We start from the raw sequence: 22,407 nt of genomic DNA, 5'->3' as shown, positions 1-22,407 counted from the left end.
AGAGGACGACTTTGTAAAACCGTCTAGGACGAGAAGGTGGCGGGGGGCTTTTCCCTGAAAGCCTCCCTCCCCAAGAGCCAGGAGGACTCCGGAGGCCACAGGGGTGGGCGTTCCGTCCAGACCTCTCTCATGCGACGCGCTTGGGGCTGACTGTGGCCAGGAGGCGCTTCCCAAGGCATCCGGTGAGTTTGGGCTTTGGGGCTGTCTTGCTATGTCTGCTCTGCGAGGAAGTCCGCCGGCTGACGGGATTGGGCGCGCTTGCCCGCTGCGTGTTCTCTTCGAAAGTGACTAGTTGAAACGTTATCCAGTCCCTTCATTAATAAACAATGCTTGTTATTATCTTGATTGCATTCTTAATAGGCAGACTATGAAGAGGTCAGTGAGGGAGCTATATTTAAATGGATCTGGTTTGTTTAATGCACTAACAAGTAAACTAATATTCTCGAGCTTTTAAGAGATTTCTAGCTTTCAGGGGCAGGCTCCGACGCTCGTCCCAGTCGCGTTGAAAAAGAAACTTTCGCCCCCGAGTGCTTTCATTCTTCTCGTTCCGGTTTCATCCTCCCCCCCCCCCCCCCATCCTTTCTCTGAAAACGATCCTTTTTCGACTGCGAAACAGGGATCTGCAATCCCTGTCCGCTTACTCTGGAGTAGTCGTATTGAATGCTCATTCTTTTCTGTCTCCTGTGCTTGTTTGAACCTTATCTCTTCCCTCCAATAGTAATACAAATGGGGGGGGGGAGGGGACTGAGCGGAATTTAGGCTAAACCCCCCTCAGTAGCCAGAATGTAGTGTGCGAGTTCAAACGAATAGCAATTTTTACTTGATTTATTTCTTCAGGGTCATCCTGAAGAGAGGGCGATGGTGGTAAGCAAAGGTAATCAGGGTCTATGTAAGTAATCTGCTGTGTCTTCCCCGGGGAGGCTCTGAAGATGTTTGATAGATCGAGCCTATTCGGGGTTGGAACAAAAAGTTTGCAGGAAGAGGAGAAAGGGAGAACAGACCGTGTTTGGCAGTGAGGAAGGGCGTTGGGTCACGGGGGGGGGGGGGGGGAGTGCGGTTCCTTTAAACTTGGTGACCCAGTGCTGGTGTTCCTACTTGGAGCAGTTTAACCAATCGAAGCCCAAACGGAGCTCTAAATAATTCCTGAGTGAGAAGTCAAACGGGGGGGGGGGGGGGGGCGATAGGGGCATATCCCGGCTGGTGCGAGAGGCCCCTACGCCAGCCCGGGGAGACGACGACGACGAGAGATCAGAGGCTCCCAACAACTCCGTCGCCCTCCCACCTTTCATAAAGCTTTGATGAGACATTTGAGCCGCCTGTCTCCTCCTGTGTTGCTGGAGCTGCAGGAGGCGGCTGGAGGGACTGGACGGCCGGGAGACGATGTGACTCTCCGGAGGGGATCCGAGCAGACTTTGTGTGGACTGCAAGGTAGGGTTAGAGAGCGAAGGGGCGCAGCCGCCGAAAAGTTGAAGCCAGCGGCGGGCGCCCGGGAAGCGCGGCTCCCAGAACAGGAGCAGCCAGCTAACACCCACCCCCCTCCCGGCAGCACCGCCGGACGAGCGGGGGGCCTAAGGGAGTAGGACAGGGTAGAGGGCAGGGCTGGGGAGAAGAAGACTGGTGCTAGGAGGGAGCGCGGATGGAGGCGCGACATTATACACCTTTACTCGGAAGTAAGTCCCGCGGGATGCAGTGGCCCTTACACCCCGGCAAGTGTGCCTGGGATCGCAGCCCCGAGGGGGCGGGCAGCCAGAGGACTCTGGATTTCGCGCCCCTCCCGCCAGCTACGCACCGGTCCCGGAGCGGTGCCAAACACCTGCTCGGCTCCTGGGTTGCGTCGGCCTGTCCGAAGGTCTGGGCAGTCAGCCTCCAGCCAGTTCTGCCCTTCTCCCCGCCTCTCCCGCTCACACCGGATTTCCCAGCAAAGGGGGGCTTGTCGACCTTTCTCTGCGAGGAAAAGCCGCGGGCTACTGCTAGGCGTAGTGGAGGCGCGGACGAACGAAAAGGATGCAGGCGGGGAGGGCTTCCCCCAGCGTGTTGGTCCAACGGCTGGTGTGAAGGCGAAGAACCCGCAGGAGTTGAATCTTAGCTGTCTTCTGGGTGGCTGTTTTAGAATGGGACTTTCCCGCTTATACTTGGAATAGGGGGGAGGGGGGACACCACTGGGCTCATGCAACTGCAGGGTTGGAAGAGCGGAGACCGACGTATGTGGGATGGGACAGAGCGGCGACCGTGTGCAAACTGTGATCCCCCGACAAGCACCGAAACCTTTGCTCTTGCAGTGCGTGATGCGTTATGTGAAGCGTGGGCTTTTTTTGCGGGAAAGGGGGCCCTCTACAGGCCAAAACCGGATGCATAACAGCTAAAAGCCAGACGAAGAGGCCGGGTTAGAGGGCCGTCTTGGCGCCCCCTCACTTTCTTCCGGACGGCTAGAAAGGCCTTTCACAGATGTCAGGGCAGGTTAGTAACCGCTTCAGGCTTGACACTTGCTTACACGTTTAGATTGACCTCCAGTTCAAAGGGGACTTCATTGTACAATTTGTCCGTGTTCTTAAGCTTAGTTCAATAGGTTTAAGGAATCTTCTCCCACACTAAACATCAGCTGATGCCTGGTAAAAACTTTTGGATGGTAGCAGAGACACGTTAGAAATGAAAAAACCGACGTTATAGCAGAACACAGTGGGTGTAGCAGGAGTAAAATTGCCCCTTGTTTATAAATACCTCTTTGAATATTATTGGATAGTGTCATTTTTCATCCTTGTTTATCTAAACGACTGCTGCTTCAAAAAGAGGTTTCAAAATATTTGTATGCTGAAAAGTCTAGATAAGCAAAGAGTGCTCTTTACAGCATGAGTGGAGAGAGGTACATGTAGATACAGCCAAATACAAATAATCAGGAAATTGTTTCATCACCCAGCACGCTATTAACTTACAAAACTCTTCACCACTAGTTTGTTTTTTAAAAAGTAAACATTAGGACTTTATGGGCTGTACAAGCCGCATGGAACCTCTGTGCTCTGTCCCTCTGAGACCACTAAACAACTGATGTGGGCAAACAGCAGATGCCTTTGCCTTCACCCATCTGGATTTCCAGGGGTGTAGGGGGTGTCACTTTGTAAACAAAATGGGCTAGACAGAGATTGGTCCCCAGCAGCAAGGCAATTCTTATGCTTTTTTTGAAAAAATGGGAGTTTAGTTACTTCACTGTTCAAAAAGCCAAGCACATAGGTTCATATGGGGCAAGTGGCTGCAGCATCCTACTTTTTTGGATGAGATTTCTTTTTTGTTGCTTCTAACACTGTGATTAAAACTTCAGAGTCTGCTAAGCTCCACAAAACAAAAAGTTGTCCTTGCAATGCAGTAGTTTTCTGACCTGAGCAAATTCAAAGCTCTCCTAGCGGGAAAGAGAATGAGGATGTGTAATAGCCACATAGAGAGCTGCGTAGGTATGACACTCTGCCAGAGGTTATAAATGGAATGTTTGAGTGAGTGAAACGGGAAGCAAGTCCTTGGCTGCAGCTCAGGGTTCTGCATCTCTGCTAGCCAGCAAGGCTCAGTAAGTGAACGGAAAGATACACTTGTTGAAACATAACCTTTACTGGAATTTCAAACATGAGGGTTACCATAACTGGAATTCCTGGGCCATACAGTTTATTTATCCATTTTGTCTACTTTAATAGACTGAATATATGTGAACACCTACAGTGAATTAGTAAGCTACTTATATGTGTGTTCAATCTATGGAGGAAAAGAAAAAACATTTAAAAAGCAACATTTCTACCATGTATTCTTTCGCTCATAACAATGATAAAAACTCTGTGTTTATTTTCATTGTCTTACTATTGCTTTATTAGTGTCAACATATTTTTTCAACTGATGGGAAAGTCTCACTAGAAGGAGACTGGCATCTTAGCAAGTTCCAAAGAGTTCTAGAAGCACATGCATAGATTGGTTCTGAGTGACCACTAGAGCTTCTTAAATTTTCACATGCAGATGTGGCCCCTTATGTGTCATTCTGTGCTGTTCCAGAGGGCCCCTTACTTTTCAGGTGCAGCTTCTAAGCGTTAGGGGCTCATGTATACCAGGAGCATTTTATGTTTAGGATTTCCATGGGAACATTGGGTGGCAAATACCCCAGTACAAAGGCAGCCTTTGGATCCCACCTGTCCTCTAGAAGTAAATCCTCTCCATTTAGATGGAATTGGTTATGTATAAAGCCAATGTGGTGTAGTGGCTAGACTGTCAAATTAGAACCCTCAGATCCTTGCTCAGTCATGTAGGTTGCTTGGTAACTTTGGGCCAGTCACTGTCTCTGAGCCTATCCTACCTCACAGTGTTGTGAAAATAAAATGGCATAGGGGAAACCATGTTTACTGATCCAAGCTGCTTGGAAGAAAGGCGGGGGGGTAAAAATGCAATAACAGTCATGTAAAATATAATAGTCAAACGAGTTTACTCTAGACTTGTCTGCTAGTGCAGCAGCATACAGGCTTGGATACACTGTCCCTTTGGATACCACAGCTAGTAGAAGTCATACCTGCATCTCAGACAGGGATAACAACAGCAAGAATTGCACAGTGCCCTAATGTGACACAGACAAGAGATGGATGGGAAGGATGTGGCACCTCAACAGAGCCTCATTTATGCATGACAACAGAAGTGCTGGGAGAGCAAGACAGCTTGGTCAAAAGTAATGCCGACCAAGAATGTGCCTTTTGCAATAATATCTTAAGCCACAGACCTAAAGGATGTAAACATGGAACAGAGTATTGAAGCACACAGCCCTGAAATAAAGTGAGTGCTTAAACATTTATTTAACTCTTTGTTCAAAGCTCTTTACATACGGTGCTGTTGTAACCAGGACTTTTTTTGTAGCAGGAACTCCTTTGCATATTAGGCCATACACCCCTGATCCTACAATTCTTCAAGAGCTTGCAGGGCTCTTAGTACAGGGCTTACTGTAAACTCCAGGAGGATTGGCTACATCAAGGGGGTGTGGCCTAATATGCAAAGGAGTTCCTACTACAAAAAAACCTCTGGTTGTAACAATTATTAAAATAATTTACATTAGGTTGGTAGGTATGATTAATCTGACCTGACTAATCCGGTTCCACACTACCTGTTACATCTGCCACATTGCCACAGGGACTTGCAGCAAGACACTAGCTGAAAGTTCCCTATTGGAACTCAGAAGTGATGCACGGGCCCAGTTCACATATGCAGCTCCCCACTGAGCAAATAATGCCCCCAGGGTCATTTTGGGTCCCTTCTACTACACAGGGTGTGGGTTACACCACAGCCCCAATCTGAATTGGACCCCTGCGGTGCTTCTACATTAAGTTCCCACACACAGGGAACTCACAACTGGTGTCCTGCTGCAAGTTCCTGTTGTGACCATGTGGTAGGTGTAACATGTGGGCCTCAATGACTTCATGGATAAGGTGAGATTTGATTTGTGGACCCCAATTCTCTAAGCACATGTACTCATAAATCTGAGTTCAAAGAGTTTTGCTCCATGAAACACGATACTTGGACTTTTATGTAACTTAATGGAAGCTGGCATAGTAGACAGTGATTGACTGCAATTAGTATGTTTGAATTGGCATCTTTAAGCAGAACAAAGTTTTTGAGTCCAGTGGCACCTTTACGACCAACAAAGTTTTATTCTGGGTATAAGGTTTCATGTGCATGCACACTTCTAAGTATGCATACACACAAAAGCGTATACCCAGAATAAAATTTTGTTAGTCTTAAAGGTGCCACTGGACTCAAACTTTGTTCTGCTGCTTCAGACCAACATGGCTGCCCCCTTGAACATGCTTACTGTTACTTCCAAATTAGCATGTGTAGGATTGCAGCCAGTTCCTGCAGCCAGTTATGCCAATTATTTTTGTCAAAGGGACTTACTTTCTATTAATAATTGTGTTTTGCTCATGGTACAAGTCACCAGAGTATGATACTTTTTGAAAATGTTACCTAGTAATTATTACCGGATATCCAAACTCCGAATGAAGTATTTGGCAGCTTTGTGCTGCACTATTGATTGCTCTGTTTCTTCCATTTTTTATAAGATTAAAAGAGCAATGTGTTACAACCATGTACATTCTTTTTTCCCAGAATAGCCATTAGCATCTTGCCTTGAACATTATTTTTTTTTCAAAAGTGCATTTTTTAGTTTGTTTGTTGTATGTTTTTTGAGGTTATTACCATTTTGAGATCAATAATCATTACTTATTTATGCTTTTAGTAACTGAGTTTTAATGTATGCAAAGAAGCTATCCTTATAGTATACAGCAAGTACCTGTGTTATCTTTAATTCATGGATTGATAAAAATACTTAGGAATGAAACTGATGTGATATTTATAAATGCACACATACAAAGAGGCAATGCTGTGTGGCATGAATGAAAAAAGTAATGATTGCTCTCAAATATTGTCTAAATATATTGTCATTGTGACTTCTCGCCAACATGAATGAAATTTACAATTTGACCATTCAAGTGTATGTGTCATCTGTCTTTAGTCTTGAAGCAATAATTTCTGTTACAAGAACCTTGTTAATAATTGTAAATGTCACAGGAATTGCTTTGCCCAGGCACTCAAAGATATGACAACAGGAATTTGAAATGCTAAATTTAAATAATCAAATATTTCAGTTTTAAAACCTACAAAACCAAAGAAGGCTCCCAAAAACTCAAAATATTTTTCCAGCCCTTAACTCTGTTCCTCATTAGCATAAACTACATTTAATTCTGCAGTCTTGATGTTGATTCTCCAACAACTCCTTCTGGATGCTTGCCTGAGGGCAAAAATGGTATGGCACCAGGTGTGCTTGCAGTTGATTATTTGTTCCTAGAGACTAAGAAAGTTGTACCCTGGCAGATCTCCATGGAATCCCTGTTGAGTGGTTCATTTCAGTCTTGGTAAAGAGGTCTCAGAGACCTGTAGGTCATTGCTCAGCATCAGCTTACTGAGGCCCTGCAACTTCTGTCATTTTCTATTCCAACATGTTTATGAGTTTCTTGTTGAGTTTGTTTACTGGTCTACCAAGAGGTTTTCTTAATAGCAATACTGAAGATTTGACAGTCAGACAATTCTATAGCTTGAAGGGGGAGGACAAGAAAATGACTGTTCAGTTCTGTCTTAGATTGGTCTTGGAAAGCCATATTGGTCACAGGATCAGGAACACTGTTCATCAGTTCCTCTTGCTGGAATTCTGATTTCAGATCAGGTTACCATTATTCATGGATTTGATTTGAAGGTGGTGAAATTTGGATCCTCAAGACATAAGAATATAAGAAAGCCATGCTGGATCAGACCAGTGGTCCATCTAGTCCAGCATCTTTTCCCACACAGTGGACAACTAGTTGCTCTGGAAGACCAAAGAGGGCATAGAGGCCTAGACACTTCCCTGCTGCTGCACTGGTAAGTTTAATGCCTCTCAATGCGGAAGTTCCCTTTAATCACGCACCATGGTTAGTGGCCATGATGGACCTCTCCTCCATGAATTTATCTGATCCCTCTTTAAAGCTATTTATTGCTTTTCTGAGTATTAAAGATTCCTGAGTGTTCCTGAGTATTAAAGATGCTTGGATTGCACTGAAAATGATCACTGATTAATTTCAATTAGTGAAGTGAGACTTCCCACTCCCTCTAATGCTCATTGAGAATGGGATACCCACAAGAATGAAGGGGGAGTTGCAACAACATAAATGTTTGGTGGGATCCAACTCATTCTCGGATAAGAGAAAATTTGTAGAACTCCTGAACTTGTATAACACCAATCTATAGATAATATACTCAATAGCTAATTTGATTAATATCTTTACATTTGTGTGGTGTACTGTAAGATGATGGTGATGGACAAAAGTGCTTAGGGTGCCGTATACAAGAAAGTCAGTTGATGCTAGTCAGGTAGAGTGGGGAAAATCATGTTTGGATGCCTGGAAGTGAGGTTATTTGCCACACCATGCTGAGCATCACTGCCGTGGATAGTTACCATGTCATTGATCTCTCCCACGTGATTGTTATTGTTTTGATGTTATATAATAGTATAGAGTCATAGAGTTGAAGAGACCCCCAGGGTCATCTAGTCCAACCCTCTGCACAATGAAGGAAAGTCACAAATACCTCCTCCTAAATTCACAGGATCAACATTGCTGTCAGATGGCCATCTAGCCTCTGTTTAAAAACCTCCAAAGAAGGAGAGCCCACCACCTTCTGAGGAAGCCTGTTCCACTGAGGAACTGTTCTGTCAGGAAGTTCTTCCTAGTGTTGGGCTGGAAACTCTTCTGATTTAATTTCAACCCATTGGTTCTGGTCCTACTACCTTCTGGGGCAGCAGAAAACAATTCTGCACCATTCTCTATATGACAGCCCTTCAAATACTTGAAGATGGTGATTATATCACCTCTCAGCCACCTACTCTCCAGGCTAAACATACCCAGCTCCTTCAACCTTTCTTCATAGGACTTGGTCTTCAGACCCCTCACCATCTTTGTCACTCCCCTCTGGACCCATTTCAGCTTGTCTATATCCTTCTTAAAATGTGGAGCCCAAAACTGAACACAGTACTCCAGGTGAGGTCTTATCGGTGTGGAGTAAAGTGATACCATCACTTCATGTGATCTGGACACTACACTTTTGTTGATACAGCCCAAAATTGCATTTGCCTTTTTAGCCACTGCATCACACTGTTGACTCTTGTTCAGGATATGGTCCACTAAGACCCCTAGGTCCTTTTCACACATACTACTGCTAAGACAAGTCTCCCCCATCCTATAACTATGCATTGAATTTTTCCTACCTAAATGCAGAACTTCACATTTATTCCTGTTAAAATTCATTTTATTAGTTTAGCCCAGTTTTCTAGCCTGTCAAGATCATCCTGTATCCTGACTCTGTCTTCTACTGTATTTGCAACCCCTCCCAATTTAGTAACATCTGCAAATTTAATAAGCATTCCCTCTATTCCTTCATCCAAATCATTTATAAAGATGTTGAACAAAACAGGTCCCAAGACAGATCCTTGAGGCACCCCACTTGTCACTCCTCTCCAAGAGGATGAGGAACCATCCTCTATATAGGATGAAGCCACCCGCATATACCACATATAGTATAGGATGAAGTCACCCACAGAAATGCAGCAGCAACTGAGTTCCTGTGGTGTAAGAACAAGTCATAATTTTCTTTCCCTTTCTTTTGTTGTACAACAGCTGCTTTTGATTTATCTGTCAAGAAGCAATATATTGTCTTCTGTGCTGCCATTGACATTTTCAAATGTGGAAGGGATGGCTATTTGCACCTCTTTCCCCATAACCAGTTCCTCTGATGATGCTGGTGGGTCAGGAAACAGCCTATATTAATTTGAAGAGGAACCCTTGAAGGTTGGATATTTGAGATCTTGTCTACTAAGCTGCTCAGTGAGCTTAAATTAAAATATGTAGGACTGCTCATCCACCCTGTTCAAAGGAGGGCAGATTTCCTGTGATTGGATAGTCTGTGAGAAAGAAACGATGGTTTGTACAACTTCTCATGTAGTGTTTGGAAAGCTGCTCCTGGTGAAATTTCCTCCTCTGAGTAAACTATTGAGGGTCCAAGACTTCGGTCATCTACCCATTCATTGGTCACCTCTGCCCTAAGCCTGGCTGTGCCTGGTGTTGTTTGTTACTGCCTCTGATAAAGATGAGAGGCCTACTCAGAAGGAACAGGGAAAATATGACTGTCTTTCAAGCCAGTCTATCTTACTCAATGCTCATGATAAAACCACTACTTAACTCCCAATATGAAGCAACTGAAAAAGAGCTGTTCACAATTGTTTATGTAATGAAAAGAGATAAAAGGAGGGCCTTTCTTTGAGACTCAACAACACAGAACAATTTCCCTCTATAGTACTGCCACTTAGTGTTCAACCTCACTGAATCACAGCTGGAAAACCCATTTTAAAAAATTGCACTCTCTTTGAGAGTCCCATTTTTCTTGCTGCAGGGAGGATGTCATCATTCAAAACCTGTAAATTGTGGTTGGCATAACAAGCCCAAAGACTCAAACAGTTTATTCACAGCCAAATTACTGGATTGAAAGAGAAAGGGTAGGGTACAGAAGACAGCAAAATCTCATTTAAATGTGCATGTATACAAAAATCTAGGGGTTGTATGTGTGTGACAAAGAGAGAACTAGTGCACCGAGAACATTTATGGTCTCAGAACAAACACACAGATCAGCATCTCCAGTTCTGAAATGGGCCAGGTGGTCTCTTATTAAGCAATCTGCCTTTTCTGTTGACAGTAAAATTCCACACCTTGTTACAATATGCTGTTGTTTCTCCTACACACCAGCACACTCCTGAGTAAGAGAACTGTGACAAAAATAACACTTAAAATCTTTCAGAAAAGAGATTAAAATAATAAATTTGTTGATGCTCTGTTCCCATAATTGTCTATATACTTACCTCAGAGCTCAAACAGTACCACTGACCAATGTTCCCTCTAAGTTGTGGAATCTTGTGAGCAAAAATTCTACTTTGTGGGCTACTGGCATTAAACTTGTGAGTTACTGATATTAAAGTTGTGAGTTACTGCATAAATTAGTTTGCTCTGGGGCCATTTTTCCTGAGCTAAGACAAAAATGTGTGAGCCAAAGGATAAAAAACTGTGAGCTAACTCACACTAACTCAGCTTAGAGGGAACACTGCCACTGACCTCAAGTTAGAGCAGGAGATGAGAAATGTAAAGTGACAAAAATAAGGTCAAGCTATTTTCTTGGAAAAAGAGGTCAACAATATGCTAGTGAAGCAGTGAGCAAAGGCTATCTTTAGTCCTGGAGGTAGTGCTTCTTTTCATTTTAAGTGGCTACCTCTTTAATATCTACAGATGTTGTTTCCAGCCTTTGATTTACAACTACACTGAAAAAATTGCTCTGTGTGTACTGTGGAGCATGACCGAGGCTCTTGTGTGAGAGGATATAGCCCATTTAATAGGTTAATTACTAACCTGCATTTACTTGTTTTTGCATAATTGTTATAAGCACTTAGTACCATCCCCCACTGCAAAATCGCAGCTTAATTGAACTGCCCTCAGTCATCTCTCAGAGAAGTTCAGATGCTGGCATTCTCCATCCTACCAAAATCTGAACTGTATCTTGGAACGTTCTTGTTTTGAACATTAACTGAAACTGAGCTCTGTCATCTTCTTCTTTTTTCCTTTTTAAAGAAAATAACTCTTTTGCATATTAGTGGCAAAAAGGATATGAAAATAGGATGCCCTTTGTTTTTCACTCTTAGGGAAAACCACATGGTACATGCAAATGTGGGTAATGTAGGCCCTTGTGAGGCTGCAAGTTTGAGTGGCAATGTAGTTTGTCTCTAAGCCCTGCTTCCAATCAAAATCCATTAATAATGTTCATTGAAGAGTTTTCTTATGCTAATAGACTGGAAACACTTGCATTTAAGGTATACCAGCTGAAGTTCATGGTTCTCTTTAAATTTAGTTTATTGGCCTGGTCCTTTCCCGCTGTGCTATAATAATGCAGTGGGGAGTGATTTGATTAACAGCTGGCTCTCAGGTTTTCAATGGGAGAGTGGACATTCCCTTCTCCCCCCCCCCCTCCTCCTCCTCATCCTCTGATGCATCTTGAGATCTGTTCTGGTCGTCATGTCATCCAATTTAGTTCTGTTTGCAACATCTTCTCAATTTAATTTGAAAAAGCTGTAGACATAATTTCCATCATGCCCTGCCTGATGATGAATTCTAGGGAACTTGAAAGCTTACTTCCTAACTATGTGACAATTTGGTTAGTCCTAATAAAAAGGTACTGCACTGTTGCTATTTTTAAAAATTGTTCTAAGTGACCAACACAGCTACTTCAATCCTTTCTTTGCTGCAATGTCATCCTTTCCAGACAAGGACAGAACTGAACTGATCTGTAACAATGCCTACTAGAATCTTCTTCAGATTGCTCCTATGATATGCTACCATAGAGTTGAGCCATCTTGTGGGGATGGATGGATTCATCCCCCCAGTTTAAGTCCCTCTTCCGCTAGCTTTATTGCAGAATTTATACCCTGCCTTTCTGCCCTCTTCAAGGCTACCAAGTTAAAAGCATATATAATAAAAACACATCTTACAAACCATTAAAACTAAACAAAAACATATCATTCAAACTATTAAAACCAACTGAAAATTCCTGAAAATTGATAAAAACCTATCTAAGACAGCTTCATTAAGAATATCAGCTATTTTTTGAGCCAGTTTATTAGAAGAAATTATAGGCAATCTAGTAGTCAGATTTGGGGACATAATTCTTAGCTGATCTAGGCTCTCAGCAGGGAGAAGAGACTTAATAACAAAGGAAAGGGGAAAATGGTCACTAGCTATACAATCCCTAATAGAGAATGCTCTCACCTGTTTCCATGAGACTGGTGACATTAAAAAGTAATCAATCACACTACATCCTCGACTCGAGGCATAGGTGAATTTGCCAGGATAATCATAGGGAAGGGCACCATTCAAAATAGATTAAACCCAATACATAGCTGGGCAAGACAAATCCCTGCCTTATTAATACAAGGTCCTTAGAAAGTCTAAGGCTGAACATACTGTCAAGCAGTGATTATCAGACTGAAGACTAGCCCCTCAGCAAGGACAGGGCCGTCCTGTCCAAATCTGGAATTACAATCATTAGCCATAATTATACCTTTTAGTGGGAATTTTAGTTCTAGAACTTCAAGTAGTAGTTCTACATCCTCCCAGTAGAGAGACAGTGAATCTTTGTTCAAACATGGAGGGATGTAGACATTTATTAATATAGCAACATACTTTTACTTCCTTAGTGATCCATGTACCCACAGAGCTTATATGTTAGCATGTTTCAATGTGCTGCCCTCTGCAGTACTTCATGAGAGGTTTCTGAAGAACCCTTACATGCAGAGGGCATGTGATTGTGAAAGAAAGAAAGTATTGAGCATGTTCTTCTGTATTGTGATTATGACTCTGACATTTGTGTTAAGTATTTAGATCGGTTGTTAGTGGATTTAATAGGCCAATCTGATAACTATAAATCCCTTTTTTCTTTCCTCAAAAAACACTGTAACTATTGAAATGGTGGCAGGTTTTTTTTGTAATCTGGCTTCAAACAGGCGTGATTTGCTTTAATTGTATTAAGTACTCCTTATCTCCTGTATAATGCCATTAAAGGTGGTGGTGGTTGTAAAACCAAGCTAAAATCCCTGCACAATGCAATAAAATACTCATGCATAAATGGAAGGATTACTGAGGGAACATCAGATGAAACAAAAAAGTTTCCCCCCATCTGCTGAAGATGGAGACGGAAAGGGACAGACAAATCTCCCTGGAATTCCAGAGTTTTGGTGCCAGGACTGAGAAGGTCCTCTCCCAGGTAGCTACTTGCCTAATTTTAATTACCCCTTTGCACTCCACTAATATGTTCCCTTGAGGCTCTTTACTATAGCCAGGAGGGTGGAGTTAGCTAGTAGTGCAATGGGCAGAATCCAAGATTGCCCCCCAAGTCGGAATGAAGAGTCAGACACAAATGCTTTGGTATAAATAATGGGCCACTTTATTAATCATCATAATAAACGGCAAGGGCACCCAACTGCAGTCTGGTCAGGGCTAGTGGTCTCAACAGACCGCTCCCCTGCCATTCGCGGGTGAGAGACACAGCTCCCGCCAGGCCGGCCCAGCAGGGAGGCACGCCCCAGAGGGTCCAACCACCAGACGCACGTCTCAATGGAAGGCACCCTCTAGTCGAGCCTTCAGGACAGTATGCATTCTCCCCACCCTGGGTCATCAAACCCCAAGGTTGATCATGCCAGACCCCTAATTCCCCAAAAGGGGGATGCTTCATGGTCCTCCCCTAGCTGCATAGTACCATAAACCCAAGAAAACCTGCCACCGCTAAGGCCAAGTCTCTATTTAGGGTTTAGCACCCACCAGGAGGCCCAAGGCCACCCGCAACCCTTGCCGGAGATCTCTCAAGAAAAGCATATTACCCTTTTCTGAGAGATGTACCCCATCCCCTCTGTAGAGGTCAGGAAATTCCATAGAAATGTCCGGATGGGGCAGATAGTGGCCCAACCCCCTTTCCAAAGCCCTCCTAATTTCCTTATTAGCTTTGTAGCATGCCCTCTCAATAGCCGCAGGGTCCCACGCACTGCGCCAAACAAGGCGAGGAAGCATGGCTGACCAAATTATAGTGGTCCCAGGCCATCGCTCCCTAATGTACTGTAAATCCTCCCAGGCCTGCCAGACAAAAGCCTTGCCTTTTACTAGCCCAAGATCATTCCCTCCCAGATGAACAATTAAAACCTGAGGAGGAAGGCCCATACTCCCTTGAAATAACAAAGGCAGCAGACCCGGCCATTGAAGGCCCCAGCGCCCCTGCCACTCGATACAAACATATTGGCTGAGTCCCAGCTGAGAGCCGACCGAAGTTCTCCGCACCTGATGAGCAGCCCAAAACATGTGGTTATGGCCACAGACGAGAACTCTGCTCCTCTGGCCAGGAACAACAGCATCTAAAAGAAAAAACAGTTAAACAAGAATACAAACCAGTAACACTTAAGCCAAACAAGCAAAACTAGGGACTGAGCAAAGGTCACACATAAGATTTGTAAGCTGATGAGCTCCAATGGCCCAAGCGATGGATGGAGAAGGAAGGATACCCCATGGCGGCCACTGTTGACGCTGCCTCAATTCTAAAGGAATGGGTCCCAAACCGCACCCCAGACAAACCCAGCTCCCTTAAAGCCCATGATGTCACAGCCCAAAACTGATGCTTCGTCAGCGGGCTACCATTAATGTGACTGAACAAAACCCCCTCCTTGGGCCCCCGAACTGCCAGATAAGCAGCCAACGCAGTAATGGGGCACAGCTCAAGGTCAGAACAGTTGTCCAGCTCAAGCACGGTACCTTTTTGATATTGATCCATTTTAGAGCGACGGACAGTAATCACCACTGTACCCTCTGATAGCCTAACATCCTGTAGCAACAGAGCCTTTCCAGAAACATCGATTCTGGACTGTGCCACTAGCTCACTGACTCTAAGGGCCCCGAAAAAAGCTACTAAAGACGCAGCATGAAACAAAGATGCCTCAAATAAGAAGCACACACCATGCCCCAAACCCCCTTCAGGTCCCTAAGAATCAGAGGGGACATAGGTTTCTGAGTGTCCATCTTAGGTCCAGCCTCTCTGGCCCACCCCTCCAGCATTTTTCAAAGACGAAAATGAGCTATTTCTTCCTTATGACCCAGCGTCTTACTGGCAAAAGCCAATGCAGACAGGCGCCCCCTAATGGATTGCACGGCCAGTCTCTTACCTCAAAGCGAAACACAGTAGTGGAGCAACTGCTCCACCGGGAGGGGCCAAAAAATGCGATACCCTACCTCAGCCCTAAAGTCTTCAAACTGCCGCACAGCCCGTTCGTAAGACTTCCTGGTGCTAGGCGCAATGGCTAGGCCTATTGCTCTGTAGGCCTCAGCTCTCTAATCAGCCATAGCTCCTGGGGCATTGGCACCGCCTCTCGATCGGCATCTGGAGCCAGCTGACGAAACCTCTCCGTCTGTTTACAAGAGAGAGTGTCAGCCACTCTGCTACTCACCCCAGGGACATGCTTGGCTAAAAACAATATGTTAAGCTGCAGACAACGCAGAGTGAAGGCCCTCACCAACCTCATAACCCGCCGGGATTTGGATGAAAGGGAATTAATGACATGGACTACCTCCATATTATCACACCAAAAATGAACAATTCTATTGGCCATAACCTTCCCATACAGCCAAACCGCGACTAGAATGGGAAAGAACTCGAGAAACATAAGATCTCAGTTCACTCCTACCTGTCTCCAGGAGTCTGGCCAACTATCAGCACCATTGTCCATGAAAATAGACTCCAAAACCCAAAGACCCAGCAGCATCAGACATGACCTGGAGCTCAGCCTCAAGCCTCATGTCCTCTCTCCAAAAAGAGACTCCATTAAAGGACTCCAAAAATTCCTGCCAAACCCTCAAATCTTCCCTCATGCTGCTGGTAACCTGTGTTCTATGCTGAGGCAAGTGTAGTCCTGCCATAGCATCACAAAGCCTACGGAGAAATGCTCGCCCCGGGGCAACCACTTTGCAAGCAAAGTTAAGGTGCCCAACCAGGTGCTGCAACTCAATCAAGGTGATCTTTCGCTTAAGAAGAAAGGAATGAATCCAGTTCCTTAAATCTACAATTTTTGGGAAAGGTATCCTGGACAGCTGTGCCACAGTGTCTATTTCAATCCCCCAAAAGTCAGCTTCTGGGCCAGACCCTCCGTTTTTTCCTGAGCCAAAGGAACCCCAAGTTCAGCAGCCAGCTCTATAAGGCCAGACAGCAGCTGAGCACAATGCCCAGTCCCTACGGGACCCACAAAAATGAAGTCATCAAAGTAATGAATGACGTCCTGCAAACCCACTTTCTCACGAACAGCCCATTCCAAGAATGTGCTGAAGCACTCAAAAGCTGAACACGATACAGAGCAGCCCATTGGCAATGCTCTGTCCATGTAAAATTGGCCCTCAAAAGAAAAACCCAAGAGTTCAAAATCAGCAGGATGTACTGGTAGAAGGCAAAATGCAGATTTAATATCACACTTACTCAACTCAGCACCCTCCCCGCAGCGCCTCACCACAGCCACGGCCTGATCAAAACTAGTATACCTAACAGAGCATAAATGATCAGGAATCCCATCATTAACAGACTTCCTTTTGGGGAAGGAAAGATGGTGAATCAAACGAAATTCCCCAGGCGCCTTTTTAGGCACAACGCCCAAGGGGAAAACCCTAAGGTTATACACAGGGGGATGGGGGAAAGGGCCCAAAATCCTGCCCTCAGCCAACTCCTTGGCAATCTTATCTTTAACAACCTGCTCCAAACCCTTAACAGAACTAAGATTTTCAGACATAAAAGGAGTCCGGGGCCCATGAAAAGGAATCCTAAAACCAAATTTAAAACTTTTTAGCAGGTAAACGCTATCAGCCCTTTGCGGGTACTCAAACAGCCAGCGCTCAAGCGGACCCACCTTTATCAGACTGGGCCCCTTTTCCAGGCTGATAAGATCCTCCCCCCCCCCCGGGCTTCTTTTGATTCTTCTGTCCCCAGGCTTTCGGGCAGTTATTGAAGGAGTGGGACCCACCACACATGGGGCATTCGTGCTTGAACTGGAAAGCCTTTCTGCTACACACTCCCTGAGAACCGAACTCCCAACAAAGCAGGCAGGGTTGAACCGCCTGCCCCGTAGAACTGCGGGAAGAGGCTGACGATGCTGAGGAGTTCGCACCTGACCTGGCCACCAAATGACCGCTCTCAGAGCGGTCACCTAAATTTGGCTGAGCCGGGGACCTGACCTGCAGCCACAGCTGCTGATGAATGCGGTCCCACTGAAGGGAAGGATACAAGGCTGCTCTCATCCTAAACTCCTCTTCATACTGCATCCAAGCAGGCCCGCTAAACGCCGTGTACCCTTTGTAAATTATGTCCATGTATTGGATAAGGGAAGCCGCCCTCCACGGCTGAGCCTGAGCAATCACCCCAGCGTAGATAAAAATCCCAGGCAGCCAATTAGCCCAAGTCCGCTCCACTTTACGTTTCTTCAAGTTTTCTTTGTCTTTTTCATCTAACTCCTCTTTGTCCTTTTTCTCCAACTCGCGAAAAAGGAGGGAGAAAATATCCACGTACTCACCCTTTAAGATTTTTTCCCTAGTTGCAGGTAACAAATGGTCCTCCAAAGGCAATGCTACATTTCCAAAGGGTAATGAAGTAAAAGGAACCATCCCATAAAGAGAAGGGGTGCCCCAATTCCCCATAAAAGAGCCTGCAACACCCCGCTGCCCCACACCTGGCCAAGCTCCACTAGGGCCACACTGACCAGTTGGCCTAGCCCAATTTGATAACGAGCCCATACCTGAATGGGAAGCAAACCCTGTACTCACAGCAGGGATGCCCTGCCCAGCAGGCGCAGCAGAACCCCAAGGCCCCCACGGCCAATCCAGCCCAGCATACGCCTGCGAAATGTCCCCAGCCTTACCCACATATCCAGCAGGCATCAGCGTTGACCCAACTCCAGCAGTTCCTGATGACCCTGCTGCTGCATCTTGACCGCTGAGACCCATGGCACCAGATCTGCCCTCAAGAATAGACAACCTGGTTGACACATGCGCTTGGAGCCCCCTTTTAGAAGCCTTTACCCTTTCCCTCCCCTCAGCAGGAGAAATACCAGACACCTGCTCCAGCGCCCGTAGCCTCTGCATAATGTTAACACTAACTGCCTCATCACCTTCATCATCAGATGACGACAACAGGGGTGGAGGCCTCTTAGCAGGTGCCTTAGGGGCCTTGGACGCTGGCTTTTTTCCTTTCAGCCTACCAGACCCTTTTCTCCCTGACATCCTTATAAGTTAAAGATGACCCTCAAAATGGCCACCAAACAAGAGCCTTCTAAAATGGTCGCCCTGCACTAAGGAAGAAAGGGAGCCCAAAATAGCTGACACCCCACTCCAATAAGAGGGAGCAAAATGGTTGACCCAGCTAAGTCACCACTCTCCCACAACTCCCACCGAGAGACCGAGCCCAAAGAAAAAAACCCTTCCCTGCCCAAGGAGGGAGAGGGCAAGCCACACAGCTGATGACAATAAAAGTAACACTGCTGCCTTAAATGAAACTCCCTCGAGCAGCCACCGCAGACCCAAGGACCACCAACAAGCCAAGGAGCCCCCTAGCCCCTACACAATAGGAGCCTAAACCACCAAAGCGGCCTCCACTGCACTCAGAGACACGTGGCTCGTGTCTCTCACCACCCAACGCCGATGAAGCACAGGGCCTCCGACCCCCCATGAAAAGCACGCTCCTTGCCCGAGCATGCTCGTTGCTCGAGCTGATCTTCATGAGGACTGCATCAGGGAGCGGAGGACTGGCCATTACGACGGCCTGGCCCCGCCCCCTAATTTGCGCGCCCAAATGGACTGTGTCTCCTCCCTTCCCTCCCAGGGAGACAAAGCCTGCCTTTGCAACCTAGCAGCTTTGCTGCAGGCTGCAAGCATCTAAAAGGGAAGAGTGTTAGCGACCTCATCTATGAGTCATGTTTTTGGTGCAGTGCAGTGGAACTTCAAAACAATAGTTTTGCTTATCAGACTCAACATTGCCATGCATTGGTGCTCAGCTAGGACTTGGGAGGCTTGGACTCAAAACTCCAATCAACTGTGAAGCTGAATGACCTTAAGTGAGTTGCTGTCTTTCACCACAAGCTACCACACTGTCATAAAATGGAAGATGAGGGGACCACATCTGTTGATCTGAGTTCCATAAAGGAAATGTAATAGATCTTTTAAAAATTGGGTGCATTTCAGTGGCTATATAAGTGAAAGTAAAAAAGATTAATGTGTGTTGGTTACAGCAGCTATAACTGAAAATGGTTTGTCTTTCAGAAAATGTAAGCTATGAACTACAAATCATTTTAAGCTTCCCAAATACAAACATAAGGCTTGAGCTGTGTGTCACTATGCTTAATTGTCCTGAACAGGCTAGAACAACAAAGCCTGGTATTGGTGTTAGGTGCAGTGTTTGAAATTTCTAGACTATTTATTAAACTCTAAGCAAGTTTTGGGACCTATTAGTCTTTCATTTCTGGGAAATTATTGTGATCTCACGGGGCATTCAGTAAGAATTAGTTGCAGTTGGTATTCTACACAGTTGAGAAGACACAAGATTGATTTCAAAATAGGCTAAAAAATAAAAAGTAATTTAGAAAAACAGAAGTAGGTAAAAATCTGCATTATCTCATTAAAATAAAGTATATGTACCAGTAGCACCAGCTAGAAACAGTTCTCACAAATTTCTCCATGGCTGTCAGATGGTGATGTCCAACACTTTCCATGTTTAGTTTGAATTCTCAAGCTGGGTTCAGACCACCTCATTTATCAGTGGATGCTGAAAATCTATGTGGAATTCAGACATATGAAAGGTTCTAATGAGCAACTGGTTCCACCAATGTTTCAGAAAAAGTTGGTGCTCTCCCACTTTCCTTGGGGCTGATTTCCACATTATGGACTGTGACTATAGATCATGAGGAGAAAAGTCTTTCAGCCTTCTTCTTCATTATATTTTCCTGAAATGATCCCATGGTGCTATCTGGTCCATTGGTGAAATGCATGTGAAAATACATTCATAATCTGAATTAGGCACCATGGTTGTTATACAGGCCACAGAATGGAGACCCCAAGACACAATCTATGTACTCCATAATGTAGAAATCACACTATCCACATTACAATTTAAATCATGGGAATGATTCTGGGAGTAACTCCCACAGCTGAAAATATGAGAAAATTTCATAAGCCTCTTTGCACATCAGAAGGACATGAACATGAGGAACTGCTCCTGGATCCATCTTTTAGCAGTCCACCATTGCAAAAAATCTCTTGCTTTCTCTCTTCATAACCATGGCAGCGTTCCTTCGCCTTCATTATTAAGAGGCTCAGGGCTTTTTTTGTAGCAGCAACTCCTTTGCATATTAGGCCACACACCCCTGATGTAGCCAATCCTCCTGGAGTTTACAGTAGGCCTTGTACTAAGAGCCCTGCAAACTCTTGGAAGATTGGCTATATCAGGGTGGTGTGGCCTAATATGCAAATGAGTTCCTGCTACAAAACAAAAAAAGCCCTGAAGAGGCTTTAAAAAAAATCACAGTAATTTGTAACATTGGTCCTGTATATCTAGTTATCATTTAACATTATCCATTTCTTTCAGTGTCTTTTAGCTAAAGTTAAACCAGGCTATTTTATGATCACAGGGCAAAGTTATTTCACAATTCCCCTTCTTAATTTCAGCAAACAGCACATCTTTCCTGGAATGGGTGTGACTACATTGTTGTAAATTGTGTTTCTTTCCCCCTAAATAAGCAAAAACTGTGCAATTATAAATCTGGGAGAAAGTGTGCACAGCATTGGGACAGTAAGGATTAAAACAAAAATAAAATGCTACAAATGTGCTCATCTGGACACATCCCTGCTATCATTCTGATGCAGACTTCTTAATAGACTTCCATTGGAAGTTGTATATGTTTCCATGTTTGACTTCATTTTTAGTGGGGTGGGATTCCTCTCCAAATCACAAAATAGAGCAAGTTTTAGATTTCACCTTTTAAAAGAGGGGTATGCAGGTGTGTGAGAGAGAACCAGGCACACTGCCAGAACTTTGTTTTGGATTTTTTTTCTTCCTGCAGCTGTTCTCACTACTGAACCCTTTAGCAAGAGGAACTACTCTGGTAAAACAGTCAGCAAAGCACTGGTTGCATGCAGTTGTTTCCTACATGAGGACATGCCTTCTTTGGCCTTAATCAATGCAAACATCCCAAATAGATCTTAGAACAAGAGCCACCACTGAAATAATTAAGAGACTCAATTTTTCATATATTCCTTTCCATCTTCTTTCTTCTTGAATGCAAACATCATTAGTCAATTTTATTATTACTGGCACATAATCTGCACACACCCCACAGTTAATGTTGACAGTTCCCTTCCCCACCAATTCTAATTACTTCCATGTTTGCTGTCAATAATAAATGTAAAACTAGAACCTGATTACATCTTTAAACTTGCGTCATAAAGTAGTTTAGTCAAGGAAGTACTGCATCATTTGTCAGAACAAGGGCAATCACACACCATGATGTTACTAATATGTTCCCTTAAATTAGTCAATAAAGCAAGCTTTGATTCCTTTTCATGTATTTGATGGAGTCAGTTGTTAAATGTCAAAGATCAGGATCTACAACAATGTGCTTGTTTGCCTGTTTTCCCCAAGCAACTATTTGCAAATTAAATTTCTGGGTCTTGTTACAGGTGTCACAAGTTCCATGCTGAAAACATGCACCATCTATGCAGGATGCAAAACCTCTTAAAGGATTTGTTTTCAGTTTAAATAAAAAAAATTCAGTAGATAGAAAACAATTTAGCAGGAAGGCTCATGAGGATGTTGAAAACTGATTCCACTGTGTTGACAGTTGGTTACATATGCCTTTCTTCTAAGGCACCACACCTTATCCCTAGTGTTTTACATGCCTCAGTGGAAAGTGCACTGTTTGTATTCTTTGTGACCCAAATCCTGTAAATTGGGCTTGCCACTCTGACTGGTTTTAAATGCTTTATATCCCAGAACTGTAGCATATTCAGAGCTTCATTACTGCAAGTTACATCCAATCCAATACATGGTTAGAACTAAATCCACTGTGCTGAGTGGGGCTTATTCCCATGTAAGTGTGAATAGGACTGCCACCTTGCTAGGTAAAGGAATGACAGTGAAGAAGAACGATGGCCTCACCACTGAAATTGGGGGAGGGGGTATAGATTGTCTCTCCGGTGTCTCGGTTTTGAATTTTTC

The 22,407-nt window shown here is 44.5% G+C and overlaps 1 protein-coding gene across 3 annotated transcripts in view; it reads left to right on the top strand.

The window, feature by feature from the left end:
• Nucleotides 1-22,407, top strand: part of BDNF (brain derived neurotrophic factor) — a 93,445-nt gene that overhangs the window by 35,269 nt on the left and 35,769 nt on the right. The window contains exon 1 of one of the 3 annotated variants that reach the window (XM_060262398.1): nucleotides 1,308-1,428. The exons of the other annotated variants lie outside the window; for them this stretch is intronic. The gene's annotated coding sequence lies outside the window, so the exon portion shown is untranslated. Of the gene's footprint in view, nucleotides 1-1,307; nucleotides 1,429-22,407 lie in introns of those variants that run through there. 3 annotated transcript variants of the gene reach the window in all.

The sequence above is a fragment of the Heteronotia binoei genome, chromosome 21 (genome assembly GCF_032191835.1).
Source record: "Heteronotia binoei isolate CCM8104 ecotype False Entrance Well chromosome 21, APGP_CSIRO_Hbin_v1, whole genome shotgun sequence".
Taxonomy (NCBI): domain Eukaryota; kingdom Metazoa; phylum Chordata; class Lepidosauria; order Squamata; family Gekkonidae; genus Heteronotia; species Heteronotia binoei.
This window is presented reverse-complemented; position numbering and strand designations above follow the sequence as displayed.